We start from the raw sequence: 26,883 nt of genomic DNA on the forward strand, positions 1-26,883 counted from the left end.
TTGACACAGAAACACACATGCATGTTAATGTATTGTAAGCATTCACAATCTCACACGATGAAACGCTTCCGCCATCCCGGGGAGACCAGCGCCGGGGAATACACTTTCCGCTGTGCCTCCAGCAGATATGAGTTCTAACCCCATCTTCTGCGCTTTATTGCATTGTGTGATCCTGGGTAAATTACCCTACGTACCTGGTAGTCTACCTTCCAAAGCAGGAATGTATAGAAAGCAACCCCAGCCCAGTACTCGGTGGTGTACGGAGTGCCAGGACCCCTCACCCTAGGCGGGAGTGCCCTCGCGGCTATCGGTGCACGTTTGGTACCCAGTGTCTCCACCTGCTTCATAGGCGCATCTCATTGCGTCCCTTGACAGCGGGGCGGATGTGGGCGCCCTCCGACGGCGCCCTGGGCAGGCGGCCAGCCTACCCAGCGACCTTCACGTGCCCAGTCGGGTGGGGGTTGGGGCCAGGGGCAAATCACATGCCAGTCAGCCACTGCGCGAATTTATATCAAAACACTAGTGTCGACCCCGAGAACGTGGAGCGCCTTGAGGCCATCCTACGGTCACTAGACTGCTCTACAGTGATATCAGCCTGGAATCCTAGCGCGGAGAAACCCAGCGGGGGGATAGGCGCTGTACAAAGAGCTCAGGTGTTTAGCACACAGCGCGCTACACAACACCCGGTAATACAGCGCACACACATTCGGATGAAGATAAGGCCCCCTAGGCTGTGACATGCTAGAAAGGGCACGAGAGAGCCGCACAGGTGACCCCGGCTGCATATTTACTTCCAGGGAAGCGGTGTGGCCCGACGAGCGCAGACCTCCGGCTCTCAGGCCGGGCGAGAGTGGCAGGGCCACGAGAAAGGAAACCCGGGGACTGCCTCCGAGCCACCCACGCACCCCGATGCACCCACTAATAATGAGGGCTGGGTGGAGCGGAGGCTTCTGTCGAGACATGGGCGCGTGTGGCAGCTCTCGTGGCATCACCACAGCCACCAATGACGTCACAACAGCCTTCCGTGGCTTCGTTCCATCAACCCTTCATTCAGATCGCAAGAGTGTTTAATGGCACGGTAAAAGTGAGGCGCCACTGCACAATAGCGACTGATAGAACTACTTCACAGTATCGCGACATATATCAGAGGCATTATAAAAGTACCCCATATCACAACCGATAGGGATGACATACATAATTCATTATATCACAACAGTTATGGATGAACTCATCAGAACAGAAATAATGATGTCAACAAGTGTATCTGTTATATCACAACAGTGGATTATTATATTGCAATAGTCATCATTGGCATCATAGCCGCAATACTTCTATCTCATGGCTATGAATGACACCCTAACAGAAATTATTCATAGATCAACAGCTATCGATGACACCAAAACATCTAGTTCATTGCATCACAATAGTTTAATATCGCACGGTCCCACTAATTAACAATATTCAACAGGTGTCAACGAAGTCATGACAATAATTGATCATATCGCAACAGTTGTCAAGGCACCAACATCGTCTAGATCGGCATTGTACGAGTTAGAACTAATCTCATGGCAGCTTTCTATGAGGTCACAACTCCCATTCTTGACGTCACAACAGTTGTTGGCGATAGCACGATGTTATTGTAATTGCATTTATTGTGGCGCCTACTGCCCCTGACGAGACGCTTTTCCCATTTGTGGTTTCATCGCACGCCTCGTGCCTTTGGGAAGTCTCCAAAACCTGTCAGCAGCATCCCTAGGGTTGTCCATGGCGTCCACACAACTTTTGATGACCTCACACCTGCTCCAATGGCGCCTCAGTTATATATTGATGACGTCACATGAGCTCTGATGAAGTCACAATTATTTTAAATTGTCTCTGGACAGTTTTTGATGATGTCATATCAGCTTTCGAAGGTATAATGCCAAATGGTCATGACATCATTGCAGCATTCAATGACATCACAATCATGTTGGATGACATCACAATAGGTGTGGATGGAATCAAACTACTTGTGATTACTTCACACTCGCTTTTGAGAACACCACACTGGCTTTCCATGGCGTCACAAAACGCTTCAATGACATCCCAACAGCTCTGCTTCTCGTTCATTTTTTAAACCTTTCTTCATTTTAGCGTCATATTTAACGTACTTCATAAACTAAAATGCCCCTGGTTGTGAGCGGCTAACGAGGAGTCACACTTCCGAGAGGGAAAGGGGAGATGAGGAAACAGCAAAGAAAGACCAAGGGGCAGCAAGCAAAGAAAGTTGGAGGAAGGGCAGTAACGGGGACAATGAACGGTATGTTATGGACATGTGAGGGAGCCGCACACGCAGGACAGGGCAAGCAAGTAATTGAAAATGGCAGTACTGAGTTTAGGGGGCAGCGATGAGAGTGAAGGGGTTCAGGCCCCAAGGAGACAGGTAAGAGCTCAGATTCTAGATCAAGGACCAGAGAGAGGACAGAAGAAAATATCACACGGACAGCGGGAGGGGGGAAGGGGTAACGGGCTCACGGACAGCGGGAGGGGGGCGGGTGAACGGGCTCACGGACAGCGCGAGGGGGAGGCGGGATAACGGGCACACGGACAGCGGGAGGGGGGTCGGACAGGCCCACGAACAGCGGGAGGGTGGTCAGGAAACAGCCAGCGGGACAGGGACAAGACGAACAATGAACACAAACATCGGTGTAAAAAAAAAAAAAGTACACGCCCACAGTGGCCACGTCTTCATGACGTTGCGGAGAGGGAAAGAATCGGCGGAACGCCCACCAATCGCCTCAGTAAATGACGGACAGATCTCTCTTCCAATGGCTAGCCTCCATTTATGGAGCTAGCCAATGGAAGAGATAGGCTGAACTAAAGCACACAGTGTAAGACATAAGATTTCGCTCTGCGCGAAAGTCTGCTCCGCAGCTTTCGGCGAGGCGAAACCTAAAAAACGGGTGCGTTGCCCAGGTCTCTTGTAATAATATAATCTGGTAGAAATTAAATATTGAAGTTTGAGTAGAGTTATCTAGTTTTTAGGTCGAGGACTCCGTCGCACTGCGTAAGCAGTGGGCAGAGCTCCGAGATTTTATGTTTCTTAGTGTAGGGGGCTTGAACCCGCCCCTCTTCTCCATTGGCTGGCCTCGTAAATGCTGGCCAGCCATTGGAGGAGAGGGGCGTCACTCCCATTAAGCCCCGTCTTTTCCGGATTCGGGGGCGTGTTTTTTAGGTTCTTTCTATCTGTGACGTCATCTGTCACTCACCCAAAAACACGCCCCCAATTCCAAAAATTTCGGAGCTTTGCGGCAGCCATTTCTGCCCGACCGCGTCCGGCCCTTGCATCCATCCGCTTGCTTCGTTGGCCATTCTTTCCTTTGTTCCTTTGTTCCTCCACTGTGCAACAGAGCGTCAGAGCGCCAGAAGTCTCGTCCAGGGCTCTCCCGCGGCTCCGCAAACGCGTTGTTGATTTAGGTAATACACACCCGAGGGAGGGCAGCCTCTTTCCCAGACGGCGAATCACGGACCCTATCCTAGCATTCAAGTGTGCGACCTCCCCGTTTCCGACCCTGCACCTTGACCCCGGGCTATTCGCTGCTCTCTGATCCGTTGGGATTACCGGGGCTAATGCTGCACACCTGTGGATTTATCTCCTGCAGCGCGCGAACACCCTCAGAGCCTCCGTTCCACCTCTTTGCAGAGCACCCTGTGAAAGGAGTGCTCTTTGCAAAGTTTTTGGCACTTTCGGTCTTGCCTGGTATCGACTGCTTCACACGCCCCTTCTACCCAACGCTGTCTGCAGCCGGGGCAAAACTGCAACAGGGGCACAATACTCTATCTGCGCTTACCCATGTCTGGCCTTTTGAGTGCGCTGACTCCGGTACTGGTCCCTGGGTTCTGCGGAGCTTGTTTCGGTCGTGGGAGTGCAATAAAGACGCTGGAGTCCCGGACGGGACAAGCAACTCTCACACTTCAGCTCTCCCTTCAGACATCAGCGGCTTGCTGGGGAGGCTGCTGAGGGGTATGTGACGTCACCGCCCCGCGGGCCTAGGCGGGCGGAGGCTTCCCTGGCTGTCCCCGCCACATAGTCAGCCAGAAGACTTTACCTCAGCGCAAGTTTCTCTTTGGGAGACATAAACCTGTCAAATGCAATGTGCTTCCCTGACAGTCGGACTGTTTGGTAACGTTGTACCCGCCACGCCAATTCCACCCGTTCGTTTCTCTTAACGTAAACCACTGTCACATAATCTATGTTTTCGAACTCTGGGGGCATAATCTATGTTTTCGAACTCTGGCGGTTCCGTTGAGTGTGAATACGAGGGGCATGTTTTTTACGGCCACCCAAGTTTATGCTCGGATCACAAATTATTGTTGTTCGACGCGGGACAGAGCAAAAGAAGGTAAATAGAGGACCTGACCCCCCAGCACCCACCGGCACCCCGAGCTCCAGAGACGGGTGCCGTGGCACCCCTGATCAGGTACAGACAGCTGCCTTACCCCTCTCGCCCCTCCCCTCTCGGATGTACAGTGAAGCCGGGCAGAGAGAAGAAATGTTGTTTAGAACACCAGCGCCAACCCGCACCACCGATACCCCCCTCAGCTGCACACATGGAACCCTGGCATCTACACGGGTGTAGAAAGGGGCCTCGGTCCGACCGCCCCTCCCCCTCTGCTCTCCAGTGAAGCTGGGCAGATGGAGAGAAGGAAACGCCCCTAGGAGAAGGCAGCACCACCGGAGCCAGGGCACCTTGATCGCACCTAACAGGCCCTATAAACTCTACAAATGAGGCAGAGCGAGCACAAGGAACGGGGTCAGGTCACTGTACTAAGCAGCCAGCAGCTCCAGACCCAGAAGACTTGAAACTTCATCCCATTGGAAACAGAGCGACAGAGAGGAGGCGGGGGCCGAGTACAGAGACCCACCAAACTCACACACTTAGCCCACTTTCCATTTACTTTCCCCCACTCACCCGATCTGACCCGTGCTGATGTTCTTGCAAACTATGCCCCATTCCTGACCCTATTTGTCCCTCCCCCACACAAAGAATCCTATTATTGACCCCTCACTCACCCTATCCACACGTCACCGACCTTGATTAAGCTATGTATTCTCCTGCCGTAAGTCTAATGCAATGTCTCCCACGCTATTACCATATCTGCGTTAACTGGTTCCACTCACTAGAGTTTACTAACCCAAACCCCTGCTGGTGCATAGAAGCCCCATAATGCCCGTGAGAAGTCCGGGTGGGGGCAGGTCGAGAGCAATCAGAAGTTATAGCTACTCTATTGTATCACAGGGCGGGCTTACTTCCCGAGCCCTGTGGCCTCTGTTCTGCAGACCCAAGTGTTCCTTTCAGGATCTAAATCTCATAACACCGGCGCCGACCAGTTGTGGGCTGAATCCAGGAGGTACTGTGGACTCGAACCTCAGAACCCAGTGAGGATAGCTTTTTTTGTAGGTGGCTCTATGTGTGGGTGACTCTGTCTGTGTGAGGGTGGCTCTGTGTAGGTGGCTCTATGTGAATGGGTGGCTCTGTGTGGGTGGCTCTGTGTGGGTGGCTCTGTATGTGTGTGTGGGTGGCTTTGTGTGTGTGGCTCTGTGTGGGTGTAAATGCAATAGGTCATGCATTTGTGAGCAATTAAGCTATTGGCATTGTAAATGACAATGCCATTTATTTAACGATTAAGCTATTGGCAATGTAAATGACAATGCCATTTATTTATGGTTAAAAAAAAAAATGTCATGAGCAATGCCAATAGCTCTACCTTTAATAATGCCGAGACCATTGCATTGTAAATGCTTGTTACTTATTCCGTTTATATTCCACGAGCAGATAATAATTTTTTCACTTGCATTTGTTAGGTCTTTATATGACTTATATTGTTTATTTTGTCATTGATTATCTTTGCCATGCAAGACCATTGTTATCCATTTCTCATTTATCCCTCTTGTATTCACTGTCTTTTTGTCAACCCATTGCTTTTCGACGTCTAAATTTGTTTTTCCTTGTGGGTTTTTTAATACTGAGAAGACCGGGATGCCACTTCTTCCTTTTTCACCTGTTAGCAGGTTGTCGGCTTTTAACAGTGGGGTGGGATATTCCTTTGGTGTGACTTTGCTAATTATTATCCCCTATCTGCGGAAAATATCTTGATTGTTTATAATGTGTTCCACAATAGAGGGTGTTGATACTGTTATTATTGTTAGTGGCTGTGAACCTTCAGGATTTTGTGAGAAACCAACACATTCAATGTCACTAGATAACATGTTGGCTAGTGAAGGTATCGATTTAAAAAGGCACTAAAGATTGCCTCTATTCAACATGTCTTGCTGCCCGCAGGACTCACATACAGGTTTGAAAATTAGTTGTTCCGACCCTTTAACAGGCAGTTCCCTTTCTGAGTTATTTTCCGATTCTTGCTGGGATTTATGTATAACTCGTTTGTTCTCACCATGTGTTACTATACCTAAATGGTCCAATTTTGTTATATGATTTTTTCCTCTTTTTGATCTCTCTGTTCAATTTGTTTCACAAGTTCATGGTTTACTTTGTTATTCAGTTGTATCCAACTTGAGCAGGTGAGATTGCAAGCTGGTTGATTTGAATTCCAGTTTGGATTTGAGACTATATTACGATCTCTATGAGGTGATCTTTGCATTAAGTTACTGCTGTTTATTTGTTCTGCATCCTTTATAGCTACCTGGGCTTTAGCTTTTCCCGCGTTTAGCGAATTCGTTTTTTGCTCACCCTTTTTTTGTGAGCTCCTTTGGGTGTATTCCCTGGCCATTTTTTCCTCACAGCAGTTTCCCTGCTGGTCATGAGTAGTCTTCTCTGGTTGAGTTTGATTTCACACCTCGGTTCGTTCGTCGGGGAAAGCACTATGGTGTCGCGTAAAAAATCAAAGTACTGAATGTTTGTTGTTGTTGCTGATATAGACTGATATAGACTGATCCTTAACTATATTGGGTTTTTGTTTTCCTGTTTCCTCCGAATGGTTCTGTGATGTATTCCTATAGGTTCTGAATCGATCCCCCTATTCCTGACCCTATTCTAGTTAAACAAACCAACAAGTTAACTAGCAGTCAGCCCATGAGGCAGAAAACCCCCATGATGCAGATACCGTTATCTGACGCAGTCACACTACGGCACAGGAACGTGTTATCTGATTAGGTCATAACGCTTGCGATCTAATTAGACAAGCGATATTCCTCCAGCCCCTGATAAGGCATACGGAGTTCTCATAACAAATCAAACCTATGACAACCTGGGCAAAACCCTGCGGCCATTGTTTTGATTTCACCGAGAACTTCAGCAAAAGAATGTGCTAACGAGCAAGTCGTATGACATCCTTATTGACGTATCTATGTCCATCCTTACGTCAATCTCGGCACCTTAAAGGTATAAATATTACCGATATTGCCCTATGCAAACACACGCGGTGGTGACGAGACGGAGCAGCCATACTTGCCGAAGCCCAGAGCAGAGCAGACCCCGCTGGCGCAGCCCCGCCTTCCTGACGCGCTGAGAACGAGACGCGCTGCTTTCTCCTGCCAAGAAATCCAGCACCGGCGCTTCCGGGTAGCCCTCGCAGGCAGCCTGGAATATCGAGACCAGAGAGAGAGATACCATCCCTCATTCAACCTAGATTCCAGGTACAGAACTGAATAACCCCTCGCAGAGAATTCTTTAGTTATTCACTTGGCAAAAACAAACTTAACTTAAACTGTAACTTTCTATTCCCGCCCACGTATTAGGCTTAGGTCAGGTACACGGGGTAGGCGTATTTAGAAACACCAGTTGAGTACGTTTAGTCAAATGTATATGTGTATGTAATATATTTTATTCATTTTAAAACATCTTATGGCTTAGAAACCATATCAATGTTTTTACAGTATTATTTCATACTATTGCTTTTAATGTATGCACTTTACTTAGCTATAAGTATTGCAATAATATCGATCCATTTCTCTTGTATGAGAAAAGAGACTGATCAATAAATAACACCTTTTATTGAACACGCCCGTCTCTTCCTTTTCTCTACAATCTGATGAGACTAAGAAAGCACGTACTGACTGAGTAAAATAAATTGCCTTTTGTTCACACGACTCTCGAGATACACTCTTGATTAGGGGAGAGCAAAGTTGTCATGTTCTATGGTTGTCAGAAACTAAATCCCTTCTTGTCTAATCAGGGAAGTTAAGTCCTTCCTGAACATTCGAGAAAGTTTCTAGTGAACTCTGAGCTAGCTGGCAAACCCAAAACTTTAAGTCTAATATCGACAGTAGTAGACCTAGTTAACGTCTGGTCTAGGCCTTTACTACTGAAGGTATTATTCCAATGCGCAGAGCCTATTGGGATAATAGGAACTACACTACATGGCGCCCAACGTGTTTGGAAAGGGCGATAAAACTAACGTAAGACATTTAGAGTAACTCAGTCGTGCTTTCTCACTCAGACCCCTTTCTCCCATAATACTCCAAAGACGTCTGGAGTGGGTAAAAGGTTATATCCGCCAGACCTCGCAGGAGGGAACTCCTATGTATGGTTCTTGGTATAGTCAACGTTGAAGGATACACTGTTCCAAAATATTGTGCATCTAATCTTTGTTTCCATAAGAAACCTGATCTGCAAACAAAAGAAATAACCATCCTGTCAGTAAAATGGGAGACAGTGATGAAGAAAGAGAGGCAGTTAGATTAGCAACTGAACTCGCAGCAGCTGATGCTACCATGCAGGAAGCAGACCAGGATATAATACTCATCCCGGTCATTAAAAGGAAATCTATAACCATAAAACTTATAGAAAATGGACTGACACCTAGAGGTGGCACAGTCATATTCGTAATTGAGGCACACGAATATCGGCAGACAGAGGTATACTATTCATGGATACATTTTCCAGCAGCAAATCCTGTAACAAAGTACTTCCACTATTACAAAATAGAGGAACCTCCTGAAACGTACACTCCTTTCGAGGAGGTGGAAGTACCACTCAAATTTCAAGAGCATTTGCTCTTATTTGATGGCGCCCTAAAACATAATAATCACATCACCAGGCTCGGTCCTTTAGGTAGACCAGGAGCAACGTGGCCGGTCCTAGCCGGATACACACCACATCCAGACATCGACGGGATGTCTGCAGCTAACCTGTTAACACAGCTAAAACAATTAATAAAAATACATAGACAATTAGTCCAGTATGTGATGCGGACTTCAACAATTCAGCCAGCGATTAAACTCCCACAGCTGACCCCTCACCAGGGGAACACAAATAAAATTACACCACAGAACATCCAGTCCTGCCTAGGTAAAGTACCGGCTAAACGGGAACAAATACCATTCTGGCTAGCGCAGAAAATCACCCAAATAGAGGCGGTGTTTCCAGACACCACCCCGCTAGAAAAGCACAGGATTCTGACTATCTGTCTTCCAATGGGAATCGCACCACACATTGAGGACTGTGACACTTGGGGTACAGTCTTTGCTTCCATCTACACAAAAACGCACGGTGTTCCATCCATTTCGGTAATACCGGATGTGCTAAAACAAATTCAAGATGAATACGGTCCAGAACCCGCTTTAACTCTTGGTATGAAATTACTAAAAGACTTCAAGCAGGTCTCGGCTATATTATTAGCCAACATAAAGGGAGAAGCAGCAAATGTGGCGATCCGCCAAGGTTAAAAGAGACAGATATAGCAGACCAACCAGCTGAAATTGCCAGAATCATAGAAAAATCCTATGAGGAACTAGGTAGAGATAGTTTAGGTGGAATACCAGTAAAACCACAACTGATTGAAAGTCCTGAAAGAATATTTTTTAATAATAATTCAACATCACAGAAAAAGAACTGGGATGGAAACAAACAATCTAATCCTAAAGAAAAGAAATTCCAGTCCAGAGGAAGGTCTCCTAGGCGAAGAGAAAAATCTCCGAACCAAAGACACAGGTCACCTCAGAGTGACCCCTCTGGGAAAAGATATAACCTTAGAAATAGGGATAATATAAAAAAGCCTGATAGATATCAAGACATTGATACACGTCCCTCTCAATCTTTTCAGACTTCCTCGCAGAAATCGGAAAGAAGAGGACGATCAGAACAAAGAGAAGAGCACGCCAAGTCCAAAGACAAGGAACCTGCTCAGCTAAAAAAGAAATTACAATTTCCAAAGAAGAAGGTAGCCAGCATTAAAATAGTTAACAATGCCGAGAATTCTGAGGACACAACTGAAAAACGGGGAATGGGCTCAGACAATGCTAGACAGCGCAGCAGAAGTGAGCATAGCTCGCAAAGTCCTTATGAATCATCTGGAGACAGTGGACACGAATGAATATCTTCAAGTGGAAACTGCGGACACCAGAGTTAGCAAACCTCACAAAATATACGAAATAACATTGCGTATAGAGGGGGATAAGACTAGAAAAATAAGGGGACTATTTTGGGATAATCTCTCCAAGGGCTATGATATCCTTCTAGCTGAAAAAGACTGGCCACCAGAGTTTGTCAGGGATTGCCCTCATGGCGAAGAAGTAATTATGCCTGCCTTCTCAAATCATATCCCAATTCATAAAAAATACACACTTGCTAGAAAGTGGGCAGTGGCTCTAGCTCCTGCTTTATATAAAAATCACGTGGGATGGGATGAGGACTCTCCTCCTCACAAAATCACAACCTACTGCACAAAGGCAGTACCCAATTAAGCAAGAAGCAAAAAAACAGGTAAAAGAAATACTAGATCAGCTAGAATACCAGGGGGTGATTGAAACTTGCACCTCACAAATGAACAACCCTTTGTTTCCGGTCTCCAAACCAGACAATTCATACCGTCTAGTTTTGGATTACCGACACCTTAACTCATGTTGCAAAACTTTTGCAGTGCAAAATTCGCATAGTGCTGCACTAATGAATAACATAGTGCGCAAAAAATACAAAACAACCTTAGACATCTCTAATGGATTCTTTTGTCAAAACATAGCACCAGAGAGCAGATATTTGTCTGCATTCTCAATAAATGGCACTCAAAAACAATTCTGTCGGTTAGCCCAGGGGTACAAGAACAGCCCGGGAGTATTCTCAGCGAGAGTAACAGAATTACTACAAATATATGATGATGAAGCATTATCTTATGTCGACGACATTTACTTAACAGATGATGACTTGGAGACTCACTTGAAGAGAGTGAACACCATAATACTTGGGTTCGCAGCAGAGGGTTACAAATTCAACTTTAAAAAATCCAGAATTGCCCATCTGACAGTCCTGTTCTTAGGATATGAATTATCAAGTGAAGGCAAAAGCCTGGCTGACAATTTCCTAGAGAAATGTGCCGTAATCCAAGCACCTAGAACACTAAAAAACCTACAGTCGATTCTAGGCTTCCTAAATTTCGGAAGAACATACATTGCAAATTACGCAGAAAGGGTCAAACCCCTTTATGATCTGATAAAACCAGATTTTAAAAGATCCAATTGGAGTCAAATACACACAGAAATTTTGAGATCCCTACAAACAGACATGCTAATTAAAACAAAATTAGAAACACGTGATAACACACGCAATCTTGTGATTCGAGTCATCCCAGGGAGATGCGGATTCACATACCTGACCTCTAATGAGGGAGAAAAGGTACCAATTGCATTCAAATCACACTTGTACACAGAAGCTGAACAGAAATTCAGCAACAAAGAAAAAATTGTTCATGCAGTTCAAACCGCAATAGCTAGAGAAAAAAATCAAGCTGACGGTAGACATATCACAGTCAGAACAGCAGAATCAGCCTTTGAGGCACTAACAACACCGTGTAATTTACCAACAACAACATTGAATCCGGAATGGATACAATGGGTGAATTCAATTACAACGGACAAAGTATACTACTACTTTGATCCAGAACTAGAAGAATTAAAAAATCTAGAATATGAAAAAACATACCCTCTGCCAATCGACATTCTGCCTTTACGACATTACGCCTGTGTAATTTATACAGACGGACATGCTCAACCCCCCGTTTGGGGAGAACAGGCATACAACCCCACATGTGGGATTACAAAAGAAGTGTGGCGCGGAGGTAAACTAAAACCTCTATTAACAAAAACACACTCAGTAGAAACTAATTCAGAACAACAAACTGAAATACTAGCATTGAAAATGGCGCTAGATAATGCGGATCGCGAATTCCCGACACTTATAGTGTCAGATTCATATTACTGCGTCAAATCATATAACAAGGATTTGCAGACATGGATTCAAAACGGTTACAAAGATGACACAGATGCACCAATAAAGCAGAAACTGCTCTGGGAACAAATAGCTCTTTTACAAAAAGAGCTACCAAAGACTCACGTGACACACTCACTGAGTCATCAGCGTGATGGCGTTCACGTTGCAGGGAATTCATTGGCTGAGACAGCCACAGCGGCAGCCACTAAATCGGCTCCCGTAGTTCGAAAAAAGCGTACATTAAAATACATTGACGGTGAAACAGTGCTGGCGGTGAAAACGTCATCAAAAGGCGACTGCTCAGCGCTACCGATCAACTATCCACTCAATTATACATACATAATCGATGCAAACTCCGTCCCTTTTGCTCGGATCCCTGGAGTGGGGGATAGGGTGATTCCAAACATGGACAGGAGAAACTTGTTAATCGCAGACGCACATATGGGCGAGGGTCTCAGACACCTCAAACTAAAAGATCCTCTGGAAGAATTACAATCACGGTACTGGTGGCCAGGCATGAGCCTGCGTCACACCATGTTTGTAAAAAACTGCCCAAACTGCAACAGAGATCGCAGTGGGGAGAGAAACAGTTTAATACCTCGTCGTTTTACTCCAGAAAAGATCAAGAGTAAAAAGGAAGGCTTGCGATTAACATATACAGGCTAGTTTCCACTTATAATGTAGATCACCAGCACTCGGCTGACGTCTGGACTGTTATACAAAGATTTGCGAGTCTAAATGGCATATACGCTAAGAGCATGCTACGTTTGACCATTGTTTTCACTCTAGCCCTCCAGCCTGATGGGAAACATGGCCAAATGAGCATAGCACAGCGGGAATCTTCTCACTTCCTTCCTGAGGGATACGGGATGGTGTAAAGAAAAAACCAAGGCATAAAGCAATCTATAACGGAAAGGATATTAGGTTCGGGAGCTGGGTGGGTCAAACATCTAATAAGTGTCCAACGTAGTCTAAATAACTTGCCAAGAAATTCTCAGAAGGGATTCAGTGCGTACAAATTATTATTTGGAACTAGGATGTTGATCTCTGACATTGATAGTCAGACTTCAGTGGTGAAAGAAAAAAGCTTTGATATCAAAGACCGTTTGGCTATTTTGCAGGACTTAAACAAAACAAGAAAAGACCTGAGCAACATAAAGTTGAAACAACAGCCAACAACCACTGAAGAACCACCACTTGTCCCAGCAAGACCTGTCTGGATTCCAAAAGTCGGGGATCTAGTCAGGGAAAAGATCGCGGTAAAGAAGGAATTTGGGCCTTCTTACAGAAAAGCAGTTCCTGTCTTGTCTGTCAACGGGACAAGATCAGTTGTACTACCGCCACTTGCTGGTAAAAAGGAGAACCGAGTTGTATCCATCGACCTGGTAAAACCACAATCATGTGGCCGATAACAAACAGTAGGCCAAGTGGACTCCCAATAAGTAGCAGAACACCAAGGTTTGCTACCAGTACAGAGGTCCTAACAAAGAGGCTCATCACATTCGAAACGCCTACAGAAGAACAACAAGGACTATGCAACAATGCAATGGAACTTAGACCTCTGAAAACCCAAATAAAAACATTTAGCAGAGACACACCAATCTATAATGAAGTACCAAGTGAAAATGCAAGAAACAGTAATCCTGAACCAATTGGAACAATTGACAGAACTGCATCCGGTTACTTCATAAACTTCGATGATTCCTCTGAAGGCTTCAGTGAATCAAAGACATAGCCATCATCAAAAACCTTTAAAGATAAAGCTAAAGAACCTTTGAAACAACTAAAAGAAACATATCTGATTTCTCCATGGATCGAATTTTGGGTGGGTTTTGGTGCATTTATCCTCATACTTTGGCTCATCATGGTACTTACTTTGGGACGCTTCATTGAGGGAAAATATGCTAAAATGGACACAGCAAGTCAGAAAATCAACTTGATCCTCAAACCACACACATCTTCACACGTCGAGAAAAGAGAACTTTCTTCAGTCAACTTCACAGCCAATCCGATACCGGGTGGGGTAGCCTGGGACAACACTGACTATGAAATTTATGGTCCGGTCGAAATCCTGAAATATCCACACCAAATTAAGATCTCATTGAGTGACTTTGCAAAACCAAGCTCATTTGCTGATGATTGGGACTTCGAAAGCATTAATAATATGATGTCTGACTTAGTAATGTCTGCTAAATTTACCAAACATGATTATTTGCAGGGTTCTACAAATTATGATAGTATGTACTGTTATAACCACTATGGTAACCATTTTTTACATAGATCGGCACAACCTAGAAATGTTTTAAATTATAATCAATGGGAACATTGTGCAACCCCTCCAAAAGGAAGCTCAAGAACCTTCTATGACAAATATTCATACTTTTCAGGTTTTAACACAAGTAATGCTGAAGCATTTTATTTCAAATTGTCAAACAAGACAGGAACTAAGACCATGATAACAAACACAAAATTGATTTATTCAGACTCATTCTTTGAAAAAATGAATACCTTTGGTTTTGATTATTGGGACAAAAATGTTGAATTGAAAAGTGTTTGGGGTACAAAAGAATGGCAAGTGCAGGGTATAGAATCTTTGTTTAGAGCCTGCATGATCCCAGAACAAATTATATTTTTAAATGACACTGTTCAACAAACTACCTGTCTTGGCCTAGACAACATCAAAGACTTAAATAAACCGTCTATTCCAAAGCCAACAATAAACAGCAATACCTCTACAGATGAGGAGATAGACGTAAATTATGTATTAAACCAAAACAGAACACATCCTGATTGGAAACAGTGGTTGATCTGGCCCACAGATACTAATAACTGTCAAGACCGATTCCTGAACAAAACACAGGGGTTCAAAATGACCAGGCCAGACCCTAGATATCCTCAAAGACATCACCCAGGGATAATAACCACCTACAGTGTGGGCAAATTATGCCTTCAATGGCTACAAACTTCCACACTGACAGAAATTAAGCAACACCTATCTTTACTTACTGATGGTGCTGACTTGCGTGATTTCATTATGGGACCGCGCAAACAGCGTCAAAAACGTTTCATAGCAGCCTCTGTATATGCAGCATACAATGAGGCCTGGAAGGTTACTCAAATTGAAACAGCAGAGAGAATACGGGAAATTGACCGTATTAATTTGGAAAAATCACTTTCTGTAGTGGACAATGGGTTAATGACTCTGTCCTCCAGAATTTTTTCTTTGGACAGCATTGTGTCTTCAGCAATCGACATATTATCGCAAGACTTACTGTTGCTACAACACGGTCAGTCTCAATTGCGTTCTATTGTACAGCTTGGCTGGACGTTACAAAATCTACGTTCAGGCTATGTGCCTTGGCGTTTAATCAACACAACGTCACTATTCCAAATCTTTAACCTTACTGATAGACAAATCAGTATGGCACAAAAGGGTGCTGATTATACAATCTTGAGCATTGAAAAACTCGAAAGATTACCAGTGACAATGTCAGAACGACCTGTCAGTGAATGAATAATACATGGGATAATAAATATTCCAATCTCAACCTTCAGGTTTCAATACTGCCAAAAATATATACAGGCTGGCATGTACGAGAAATTGGGAAAGGGGTACATTAAAACAACATGGAACCTGCCCTATTCACATGCATGTGTCAGTAATAAAGGACAGAAAGTGTTTCTTAGTGGCAATAATTGTGCGATGTCACTAAGCGGCACGCTTCTGTGTAATGGAATTAGTTTGCATGGAGCCTGTGAAGGGAATTCATACAACCTTTCATGTCACCAGCAAGGCGCACCTGCAACAGAAATAGAACCATTCTTTCAAAGACTCTATAATGGGAGTTACATTCTAATTGTAGACCGCAGATGTTGTAGTCTTATGCCCGGGACTCCTTATCTCGTAACTACGACTGCGAAGGTCAAGTGCTGTGGACGCTCATTGTTCCCCAGCTCCTTTCCAGACAGGGAGGCAAGGGCATAACCCAATTTGAAAATTACTTCTATTCGAATAGATACTTTAAGCAGAATGAAAACAGTGCTTCTTCAGACGCCTACAAGGCTCACGTCATCAAAAGAAACGTATGATCTACAAGTCGCAAGGACGACTGCAGAGATACATTCATTGTTATCAACTAATTCCCCCATACATTTTGCAGAAATCCTGAATGAAATCTTAAATATTTCTGATACCAATGGGGTCTCAAAGGTATTTAAGACAGTATTTTCGATGGCATTAACACCATTCAAAGCCATACTGGGTATTTTTCCAGATTTCGTCCATTCGATTTTTGGCGGACTACCCCTGATCTTGGGACTAATTCTAGGAATCCTATTCTTAGTCCTTATTTTTCGTTATGGCAACCCATGTCACAGACAAAACTCTTGCGACAAGGGAAGAAACAATCCTAGCCATTGGATACCGGGACCGGATATCAAAAATCCTGGGACTATCCCGGCTTAGAGACCTGAACATGACTTGGTTTCTATCATTTCGACCAATGTGGCAAAGATGTGTTTTACCTGTATTAAGGTGTCTGCTGTGCGGAGAAGAATGCGTGTTAGACACCTGTCTGACGCTACAATCGGATGCGCCAATGGATGCAGAAACATTGTTGAGCCCGATCAAGGTTCATGCTTTGTGCTGCCCTCAAAGGCTACCAATCCTGATGACGGCATTCGTGGAAGCTTCACCACTACGATTGAGGGGTAGTGAAGTTCAAGATGAAAGCAGCATCGAACAGGTACGACCTTCTGTCAGCAATGCGAATCAGAATGTCAATGGAGACAATCATGCGCACAAATGCATGGTTACACCTTTTTCCGAGTTAGTGGAACTTTCCCAGGAAGCTGTTGACAGTTTTTTCGAAAGCCTAAATGATATGATGTTCTCACCAGAGCAGAAATAGAGACTTTTGAGCAAGCTCGCACACGGCGTTCCCTGAATTCGGCCTTCAACTTTAAAAATAAAGTCACATGAACAATTTTCCCTCCAGTTCACGGACAGCAATTTTTCAGCAGCCCCAAAATATTTTTGCATATTTTTCGGGACACTATCTTCTGCTTAAAGTAAGAACTATTCTTAGAGAACTAAGGTTTCTAAATTTTAGATAGCTTATAGACATTAGCTGCCCGCTGGTATGTTCATAAATATTTTATTCTGTGATGAAATGGTCTCGAACTTTTTTTCTGTATTAAGAGCCATTTCATGTGTAAATTATCATATACCAATAGCAATAATGTATACAAATGCGTGATTACTTTGGCATTATTCTACAGCTTGAGTGCATACAATACATATGACTGCAATTTTTCCGTATATTTGAAAAATTTCAAAATGCATTTATGTATTTTGGGGTGGTAAGGTATACACTATACTCTATAGTATGTTTTACTATGCATAGATTAGTAAATATGTACATAGTTAGCGTGGAGTGGGTGTGATGTATTCCTATAGGTTCTGAATCGATCCCCCTATTCCTGACCCTATTCTAGTTAAACAAACCAACAAGTTAACTAGCAGTCAGCCCATGAGGCAGAAAACCCCCATGATGCAGATACCGTTATCTGACGCAGTCACACTACGGCACAGGAACGTGTTATCTGATTAGGTCATAACGCTTGCGATCTAATTAGACAAGCGATATTCCTCCAGCCCCTGATAAGGCATACGGAGTTCTCATAACAAATCAAACCTATGACAACCTGGGCAAAACCCTGCGGCCATTGTTTTGATTTCACCGAGAACTTCAGCAAAAGAATGTGCTAACGAGCAAGTCATATGACATCCTTATTGACGTATCTATGTCCATCCTTACGTCAATCTCGGCACCTTAAAGGTATAAATATTACCGATATTGCCATATGCAAACACACGCGGTGGTGACGAGTTGGAGCAGCCATACTTGCCGAAGCCCAGAGCAGAGCAGACCCCGCTGGCGCAGCCCCGCCTTCCTGACGCGCTGAGAACGAGACGCGCTGCTTTCTCCTGCCGAGAAATCCAGCACCGGCGCTTCCGGGTAGCCCTCGCAGGCAGCCTGGAATATCGAGACCAGAGAGAGAGATACCATCCCTCATTCAACCTAGATTCCAGGTACAGAACTGAATAACCCCTCGCAGAGAATTCTTTAGTTATTCACTTGGCAAAAACAAACTTAACTTAAACTGTAACTTTCTATTCCCGCCCACGTATTAGGCTTAGGTCAGGTACACGGGGTAGGCGTATTTAGAAACACCAGTTGAGTACGTTTAGTCAAATGTATATGTGTATGTAATATATTTTATTCATTTTAAAACATCTTATGGCTTAGAAACCATATCAATGTTTTTACAGTATTATTTCATACTATTGCTTTTAATGTATGCACTTTACTTAGCTATAAGTATTGCAATAATATCGATCCATTTCTCTTGTATGAGAAAAGAGACTGATCAATAAATAACACCTTTTATTGAACACGCCCGTCTCTTCCTTTTCTCTACAATCTGATGAGACTAAGAATGCACGTACTGACTGAGTAAAATAAATTGCCTTTTGTTCACACGACTCTCGAGATACACTCTTGATTAGGGGAGAGCAAAGTTGTCATGTTCTATGGTTGTCAGAAACTAAATCCCTTCTTGTCTAATCAGGGAAGTTAAGTCCTTCCTGAACATTCGAGAAAGTTTCTAGTGAACTCTGAGCTAGCTGGCAAACCCAAAACTTTAAGTCTAATATCGACAGTAGTAGACCTAGTTAACGTCTGGTCTAGGCCTTTACTACTGAAGGTATTATTCCAATGCGCAGAGCCTATTGGGATAATAGGAACTACACTACAGTTCGCATTGAGAGGCATTTCCGCTTGAGGATGTGTCTTTATTTGATTCTCCGTCTTAACTTTGTGTCTTGCGCTGCGTAACTTTTTCCTCTGTCTTTTTGTAATTGTAAACGGTGTCACCTCCTCTGCTTTGTCCACTTGATCGTCAATTAGGTTTCCTGCAAGTTGGACAGAAGGTTCACCTCTTGTTGGATTACTTTCCCCCATTGATTACTCAGGGTTTTTGGGGGGAATAATCCATCTTGGGCATTTAAATCGGTTTGAGCTGTTAACTCCTCCGTTGTTGCCTTCTTTATTTTTTGGTTTCTTATTTTCTTTCAGTTGAAGGCTTACTTTAACATCTTCCAATATAGTGTTAAAGACTTCCGGTATTGATGTTAATTTGTTAATTATTGGTGCGCAGGAACATTCTAAATAAGTAGTTGATGTATCAGATTGTGCTCTAATTATCAAGCTATTTAGTTCAGCTAGTCTATGGTCTATTCCAGCCACCGCTCTTGCCATTGTACCCAGTATTTCAATTTGAATATCCATTTTGTTCGACTGAAGTGTCAGTGCTTCAAGAGTTAGTGATGAAGTTTGATAAAAGATGTCCCAGATAGACCCCAAATCATGATTTTCTACGGTTTTAGTGTTTTGGTCCCTCTGAGGTTCCTGTTTGGTATCAAGAGAGTTTTTTGGATTCAAGTAGGTGTTTACTAGGATGTTGGAGAATTCCGTTTCACCGGCCTCTGCATTGTATTTGGTCCTGTTATCGATATGAGGTTGAGTGGTTTCTGATTTTTTTGTAATGGCACCTGGAACTTGTATGCTTTCTTCAGTTATTCCATTTGCCCAATTGCCAGTTGGTGGTATTTTTTGTTGCCTGACTGTTCGACTAGGTAATAGGTTGAGTGATCAATTTCTCTGTTTAATCTGTTCTGAACAGTTTATTTCCAAATTTGTGACTTGATCATTTTCTAACATCATTGTTGACTCTGGCAGGGAAGATATATGCCCTTTTATTCTAAGTTGGCTGTGCAGGATGATTTTGTCTCAATTTTCATCTAAGTTTTCACTTGATTATCCTTCTACCATCAGGTTGTCGAATGTCTGGACACTGCTTCGAACATTATATTTTCTTATTTCAACCTTAACTTCGATTGGTAATTTATTGAAAGCTATTATTTTTTCGTGTATGGAGGACATTACTTCAAGCGACATCTCAATGTTTGAATCCTCTATGATATCCGGTTGTTTTTGATCCATTTGGCAGTTGACATTTAACATTTGACAATGTGGTGTAAAATATAATAATTTAAGGTCGGTAATTTCTGTTGACTTTTGATCTATTGTTTGCTCTGATATATTGGCCTCTACGTCCACATTGTGTGATATTTTGTCAAATTCTTGCTTTTGCTCAGTTGGTAGTGTGATTACTTTCCCATTACTAATAGACTTGATGGGGGCCTGAAGATTACTTATTTACGGTTCAATTTGACCTGACATCATAGCCCCAGTCGGATCTTTCAAGAAATCAAACTTATGCAGGACTTTTAAGGATTTTTCGAACATCCGTGCTATTGGTGATATTACCGTCTGGTTCATATCTTTTGGCTGTGCTTTGGCTTTTTTATTAATACTCTCGGTGCTTGAGCTTTCCGTGACTTGTATTGGAGGGCCCGGTGCCCTTTCCCCGCCTGAGCGCATGCTTTGAGATCGCTCGATATTACTTAAGCTGTATATTGCAGTACTTACTTAGAACGATATCAACCCCTATATGGGGCCTTCCAAGTGGTTCACACCCCCTTCAGCACAAATCAACACGTTTCTCCGAACATCAGACCGCCCCCGACTTATTCCACAAATGTAACAGCTCCTGTGGCTCCTCTGGTGGCCTAGGGCATGTGCGTGGGCTTTAACGGGCTAGATGTTAAACCTGTTTTTAGTCAGAACTCTGAGGTTCTGGTGGGCTCGCAGGGTCTTTGGACCACTCTCCACACTCCAACCCCCGCTAAGAAGGAACTGCGAGGCAAGGAGAAGGTGTGTCTTTTGCCCCTCACACTTTCACCCTCCTTACAGACAGGCAAACGAACCTCCTTCGGCTGATATTTGTCGCCAGCCCCAGCACGTTGTGTCCCCTCACACGACCCCTCCACCCCAGCATCGCACTTTTCAGTATCCGCTTTCCTCACATGTTTGTCCCACAGGTTTAACTGATCTTCTGTGATCTCCTATAAAGTTTACCCTGAGGCTCGCTAAGGCTCGCGGTGCGTGGCTCAACTGGGTTCCACTGCTACTGCTTCCACTGCATCTCCGCCCCTGCTGCCTCGACTTTCCTTGCTTTCCCTGCTTGATGCGCTGAGGGCGGTGGCTCGAGGTGAATCGTGTAATATATATTGTTAAAATTGTTCACACAGAATCCTTACTCTGCTAGGTTGCTCTGCTCTGTTAGTATTAAAAAGAGTTGCAACTCCTGCCAGGTAAGGAGGCAACTTGTGGCTTTCTGCCACCCTCAGCAATCTTTTTTGAAGCCCCTTCCGCGATGAAAATCTCACCCTGCTCAGACAGTCTCTGATGTGTCGAGTAAACAGACCGCGGTTAGCAGGGGAGCAACTCTCGTCTCCTGCCGCCCTATGAGGCACTCAACAATGCCCTGCCGGTCCTGTCGCTTTCCTGCATTCTTCTGTCCCCCTGCAATGGAGGGAGGCGATAGATAATAAGGCCGATCCTAAAAAAAACAACAGCCGATACAAAATTACTCTCAAACTACCGACCCATCTCCCTTCTGCCTCTATTTGGCAAAGTCATGGAATCTCTAATAAATAAGCAACTTATCACCCACCTGGAGTCTAACAGGCTTTTGGATCCATCACAGTCGGGGTTCAGGGCATTCCATAGCACCGAAACTGCCCTGCTCGAGATTGTTGACAATGTCAGAATGACTCTGGATTCCAATCAGTCTGCCATACTTGTCCTACTCGACCTGTCCGCAGCCTTCGACACCATCTCGCATCACATTCTTCTAGAGCGTCTTGCAGAGGCTGGTGTTGAAGGCTCTGCGCTACTATGGATAAAAAGCATCTTACCAACAGACGGTCTAAGGTCCAAGTAGGCTTCCACTCCTCCAGCTTTTATACCAACAACAAGGGTGTCCCTCAGGGGTCAATTTTGAGCCCCACCCTTTTTAACCATTATGTCTCCCCCCTTGCAAAGGTTATCCAAGCACACGGTTTCGGAACCGTGTCCTACGCAGATGACACCCAGATACTAATCACAATCAACCAGGATCCAGACGAAACCAAACTGAGGTTTAAAAATTGCATGGTAGACGTACAAAACTGGATGACAGAGAACTTCCTGATGCTGAACGCCAGCAAAACAGAGATTGTGCTCTTTGGAAAGGCCGATAAGATCTGGTCTGCTGAATGGTGGCCAGTCTCCCTCGGTCCCTGCCACCCCCCTAAATCCTCAGTTAAAAATCTCGGGATGATAATTGATAACAAGCTATCTATGACTGAACATGTCAACAAAGTAGTCCACACCTGCTTCGGCCTTATGCGTAGTTTGAGGAAGATCTTTCAATGGATCCCTCTTACATCTCGCATGCCCATTGTGCAGGGACTCATTGTCAGTCGGATAGACTATGGGAACTCACTGTTGTCCTCAACTAACACCACTCTCCTGGCCCGTTTGCAGGTCCTGCAAAATACTGCTGCAAGACTGGTGCTTAATCTCCCCCCGCGCACCCCATCTCTGCTCTGCCTAAAAACCTTGCACTGGCTCCCAATAAAGAAGCGCATCAAATTTAAGTTATGCTGCCTAGTCCACAAAACCATCAATGGACACGGACCATCATACATACAACAAAAGCTCAAACCTCACAATCCGGTAATATCTCTCAGATCCTCCAGCAAGTCACTTCTGACGGTCCCCAGGGTACGTACGGTCAGAAATGGCGATAGGGCCTTTAGTAAAACAGCCCCCGAAGCCTGGAACTCTCTGCCCCTCCAGATCAGGACAGAACCTAACCATCTAAGGTTCCGTAAGCACTTAAAAACCTGGCTCTTTCTGGCAACAAACCCATAGTCCTGCTCTTTGTATCTGTACTGAGGTATCTGCTAGCGCTCTGAGACCTTCGGGTGATTTATGCGCTCTACAAATTCATTTTACATTACAAGGAAGTAATTGGCGGCTCCTGCCGCACTGGGAAACTGCTCACAGCTTGTGCCGCACTGGCGAGCAATTCGCGTATGCTTGGTACATGAGTCGCGGCTCCTGCCGCCCAAGGAAGAAGTTTGCGCTTCCCACCGCACTAGAGCACTCCTCGCAGCTGCTGCACTGTAGAGCAATACTTGGAAGATGACTCGCCGCTCGTGCCGCACTGCCTGCCGCGTTGAGAAGCGAATTTGCAGCTCACTCGCTCAAGCCGAGCTGTGGGGCGACTCGCGGCTCTCCTCTATCTGCACAAGAGTCCCCGATATGGCCATGTTAGATTGGAATTTGGGGCGTCCTGCCGTGATTGAGGAGCCCGGCTCGCAGCTCACGTGGCTCACGGGATAGCACTGCCACCAGCTGCACAAGCCGCAACAGCGGTAGTTTCTGGCGTTCTAACGCCCGTCGCAGTAGAAAGAGCCATAACGTACCCAATTGGTGTCAATGGAAATGAGAGTTTTTAAGATGTTTGAATATACGACATACAAAGACTTCTCTTTATCATCCTTGAAGCAATGGCCTGGTTGAGAGGTTCAACTGGGTATGGAAGGAACAGTTGCAATTAACTTCCATGAACAATACATTTTGGACTTCTGTGTTGAAATATATGTTATAGGCTAAAAGAACTACGACACATGGTACCACCTGTGTGTCTCCTTTTACTTTGATGAGGGGTAGAGTAGCTGGCACTGACGTGAACAGAGAATTGATGAACCACAAGTTGATAAATTGTGATGTGATGGTTACGCTGTTAGCGTGAGGAGAGCCTTGGAGGAGAACTCAAAACTCCATTGTGAAAACAAAAGGAGTTTGGAGGTGAAAGTTGGTGACTGAGTGAGAATTTTAAAAAACTGTTCTTGTCAGGATGGGTTGGTCGATATTTTCTGCAAACGTACGTGTTGTTGGAGTGAAGAATCATGTAAATGTGGATGTGGCAAGGTGTGGAATAAAGGAAAAGTTTCTCTAATGCATTCAGCTAAAACTTCATTGGTACGTAACAATTGGGTGATGTCGGGCAGGAGTAAAAAATACTTTATTTGATTTGGTTTAAATCATACAAAGAGTGGATAAACCGCTAAAAACACGTAAACACTTGTGACTTAAAATTCAGGTATAAACACTGGTTAGTTAGTAAACTTTCCGTTTAAAAAATGTTGATAAAAAAAAACAAAGGAAAGCAAAGAAAAATAGTACTGTTAGTGCCTTTTAGTCTTATGGATTTGTTCTGGCTTAGGGAATCTGATTCTTTACTTATATTGTTTTGAAGTAAATGTCTAAACATTTTCTGAATCAAGTTCCGTGTCTTTCTTTTCTAGCGCTTTTGGAGTCGGGCAGGAGATAGATTGTGTTAGCAACGTTATTGAGGATAATCCTGATGGAAACATTGCTGCGGATTGTCCTGAACCTAGTGCAAGTGCGCATGCTTACAGATTGTCTAGGAGGAAAGTTTCTGTTTCAAAACGTTTTAGAGTTTTTGTTATGGTCTAAGTGACAAAGTTATGTACAGTTGAGCTGTGAGGTTTAGTCATGTTCTTTAACTTTATTTTCACAATATTCCTCGCACTGTTGCATACAGTGATTTCTGTGCTTCATTTTGTTACCGTTATTAAAGTGTTCTCCTACTTTGGCTTACTTCCTTTAATGTATCTACTGAGATGCATACTGCCCTGAATGTGTCATAGTTTTCTGCACATTAAAGGGGTATAGCACATTCCCTTTCTGTTCAGGGGCCCAAAAATCCAAGAACCTGACTGCAGCCACTAAGCTGCATTGCATCCCCTAAAAAAACGTCTTTTGAGCTCAAGGTTCCCAGAGAACCTCAAGCTGAGGCATCTGGCTCGAGTTTCAGTGGTTTGCCCACCTCTACGTAAATGTGGTATCGCTGTGTAAATAACACAGAAAACCTACGTGCGGAAGAAACAGTGGTGTAAAAACACGTTATCAGAGAGCAACTCGCACAGTATATCTCACCGAACCGACTTGCAACTCCTGCCAGGAGACACAGAGCCCTGAAGAGTCCAAAGTCCACGCAAGAGCAGATCAATGAGCCCATGTTTGTTATTCTTCATTCTGTGTCCTATAAAACCTGATTTTATAGGAGAATAAACAGGATTACAGCCAGGTCACAGAATGCAAAGAAAAATGTGGACTGTGCGTGCGATGCACAAATGGACCTAGGAAAGCGTAGAGCTCTGGACTAGGGCAGATGGGAGTATTTTAAACATACATGCCAACCCTCCCGATTCAGGCGGGAGAATGCCGAGTTCAAGGTTAGTCTCCCGCCTACTGATTCCTGCAGGCTGAAACCCGATTCAGATGAATCTGCTGGAAACAAGGCAGCTTGAGCTCGGAAATATATCCTAAACCACAACGCTTTGCCTAGAAGGTGACAGGTTTTGACATTTAATTGTTGGCAGTTTTACAAGGCACATACAAAAACTAAGATTTTGTTTACGCTATGTTATTAAATTGCCAAACATTAAATTATGATTATCGGTCACAAAGCATGCAAATAGACCCGATTCCGACAATTCCTCTCCTTTAATCTAAGTCACTCGTGATAAATACATTCCCTGACTATTCTTCTTTAATCTGCCACTTGCCTGCTCTAAAATGTTGGCATGCATGTATGTATGCAGCTGATAAACACGGCGCCGATTACCTCACACTAGTAGAACGCTGCGTGGCTCCGGCTGGTGGCAGGGGGCTCCTCTGCGGCTGCGAGCAGAGTCTCCTCGGCGAATGAGGGGCACCCACGAAAGATGCAGGAATAGGGACCCCTCAGGTGGCGATGCCGATCTAACTGCGAGGCTGTAACACAGGTGTTCTGTAATAATTGGTAGGTATCCTACCGAAAGGATGTCAAACCTCTGCTTTGCGTTAACTCCGGAACTCTACCCTACTGCCTGCACGCACTATTAAGAGGCGAACCTTGCCCTTGTCGCGAGAAGAACAGACAGAAGCAGCTGAGCCCCGAGCAACGTCCCTCTAGCCAGGGTCCCTGGAAAGAACAGAAAGGAGTCAGTTATCTTGTGGTCTGCTATGACTACTTGCACTGATAGCCATATAAACGAGAAAAAAATCAACGGAAATATCGAGTGTTAAAAGAAACGTGTAAAGGAAGAGACAATACATAGATAAGAGGGAAACGGGAATGAAAAGAGGGAGGGAACAATGGCAGTGAAGGGAAAAAAGGAAGGAAATAATGCGAAAATAAAAGCGGGAAATGAAGAGAGATTGTGGGGAATTAAAAAAGCAGGAGTGGGAAACGGATGGATGGAAACATGCTGGTGTTTCTATATTAAAACGTTTTCAGACCTTCATTCAGGCACTTCACAGGTGCAGCAGAAGCACCTCAAGCTCACCTTATTTGCATGGGGGCACGAGCCTGGTGGCGATAAGTCATGTGACACTCGTCTTGCTATTTGGCCAACAACAAGATGCATTTGACTATGTCTAGGTCTCTCTTTTAACCAGAGCTGGAAATTGGAAACAAGCACTGACAAAGCCAAGACGTTTTGCCTATGCAATGCAATGTTTTTAGACATGTAAAACAGCACTCACGCTGTGCAATATGGCTTAAAGTAAATAAAAGAAAACGGCACAGCAGGGGCCAGTGCAAAAACACCATTTTGTATCAATTGTTTGGTCCAAATGTCAGTGTATAA

At 44.3% G+C, this 26,883-nt stretch overlaps 1 protein-coding gene across 1 annotated transcript in view; it reads right to left on the reverse strand.

Annotated features, from left to right (window-relative positions):
* Window positions 1-26,371, reverse strand: part of LOC144755743 (dehydrogenase/reductase SDR family member 1-like) — a 183,262-nt gene extending 156,891 nt beyond the window's left edge. The window contains exon 1 of the mRNA XM_078644949.1: window positions 25,878-26,371. The gene's annotated coding sequence lies outside the window, so the exon portion shown is untranslated. The remainder of the gene's footprint in view (window positions 1-25,877) is intronic.
* Window positions 26,372-26,883: the final 512 nt, after the last annotated feature.

The sequence above is a fragment of the Lissotriton helveticus genome, chromosome 5_1 (genome assembly GCF_964261635.1).
Source record: "Lissotriton helveticus chromosome 5_1, aLisHel1.1, whole genome shotgun sequence".
NCBI classification, from domain to species: Eukaryota; Metazoa; Chordata; class Amphibia; order Caudata; family Salamandridae; genus Lissotriton; species Lissotriton helveticus.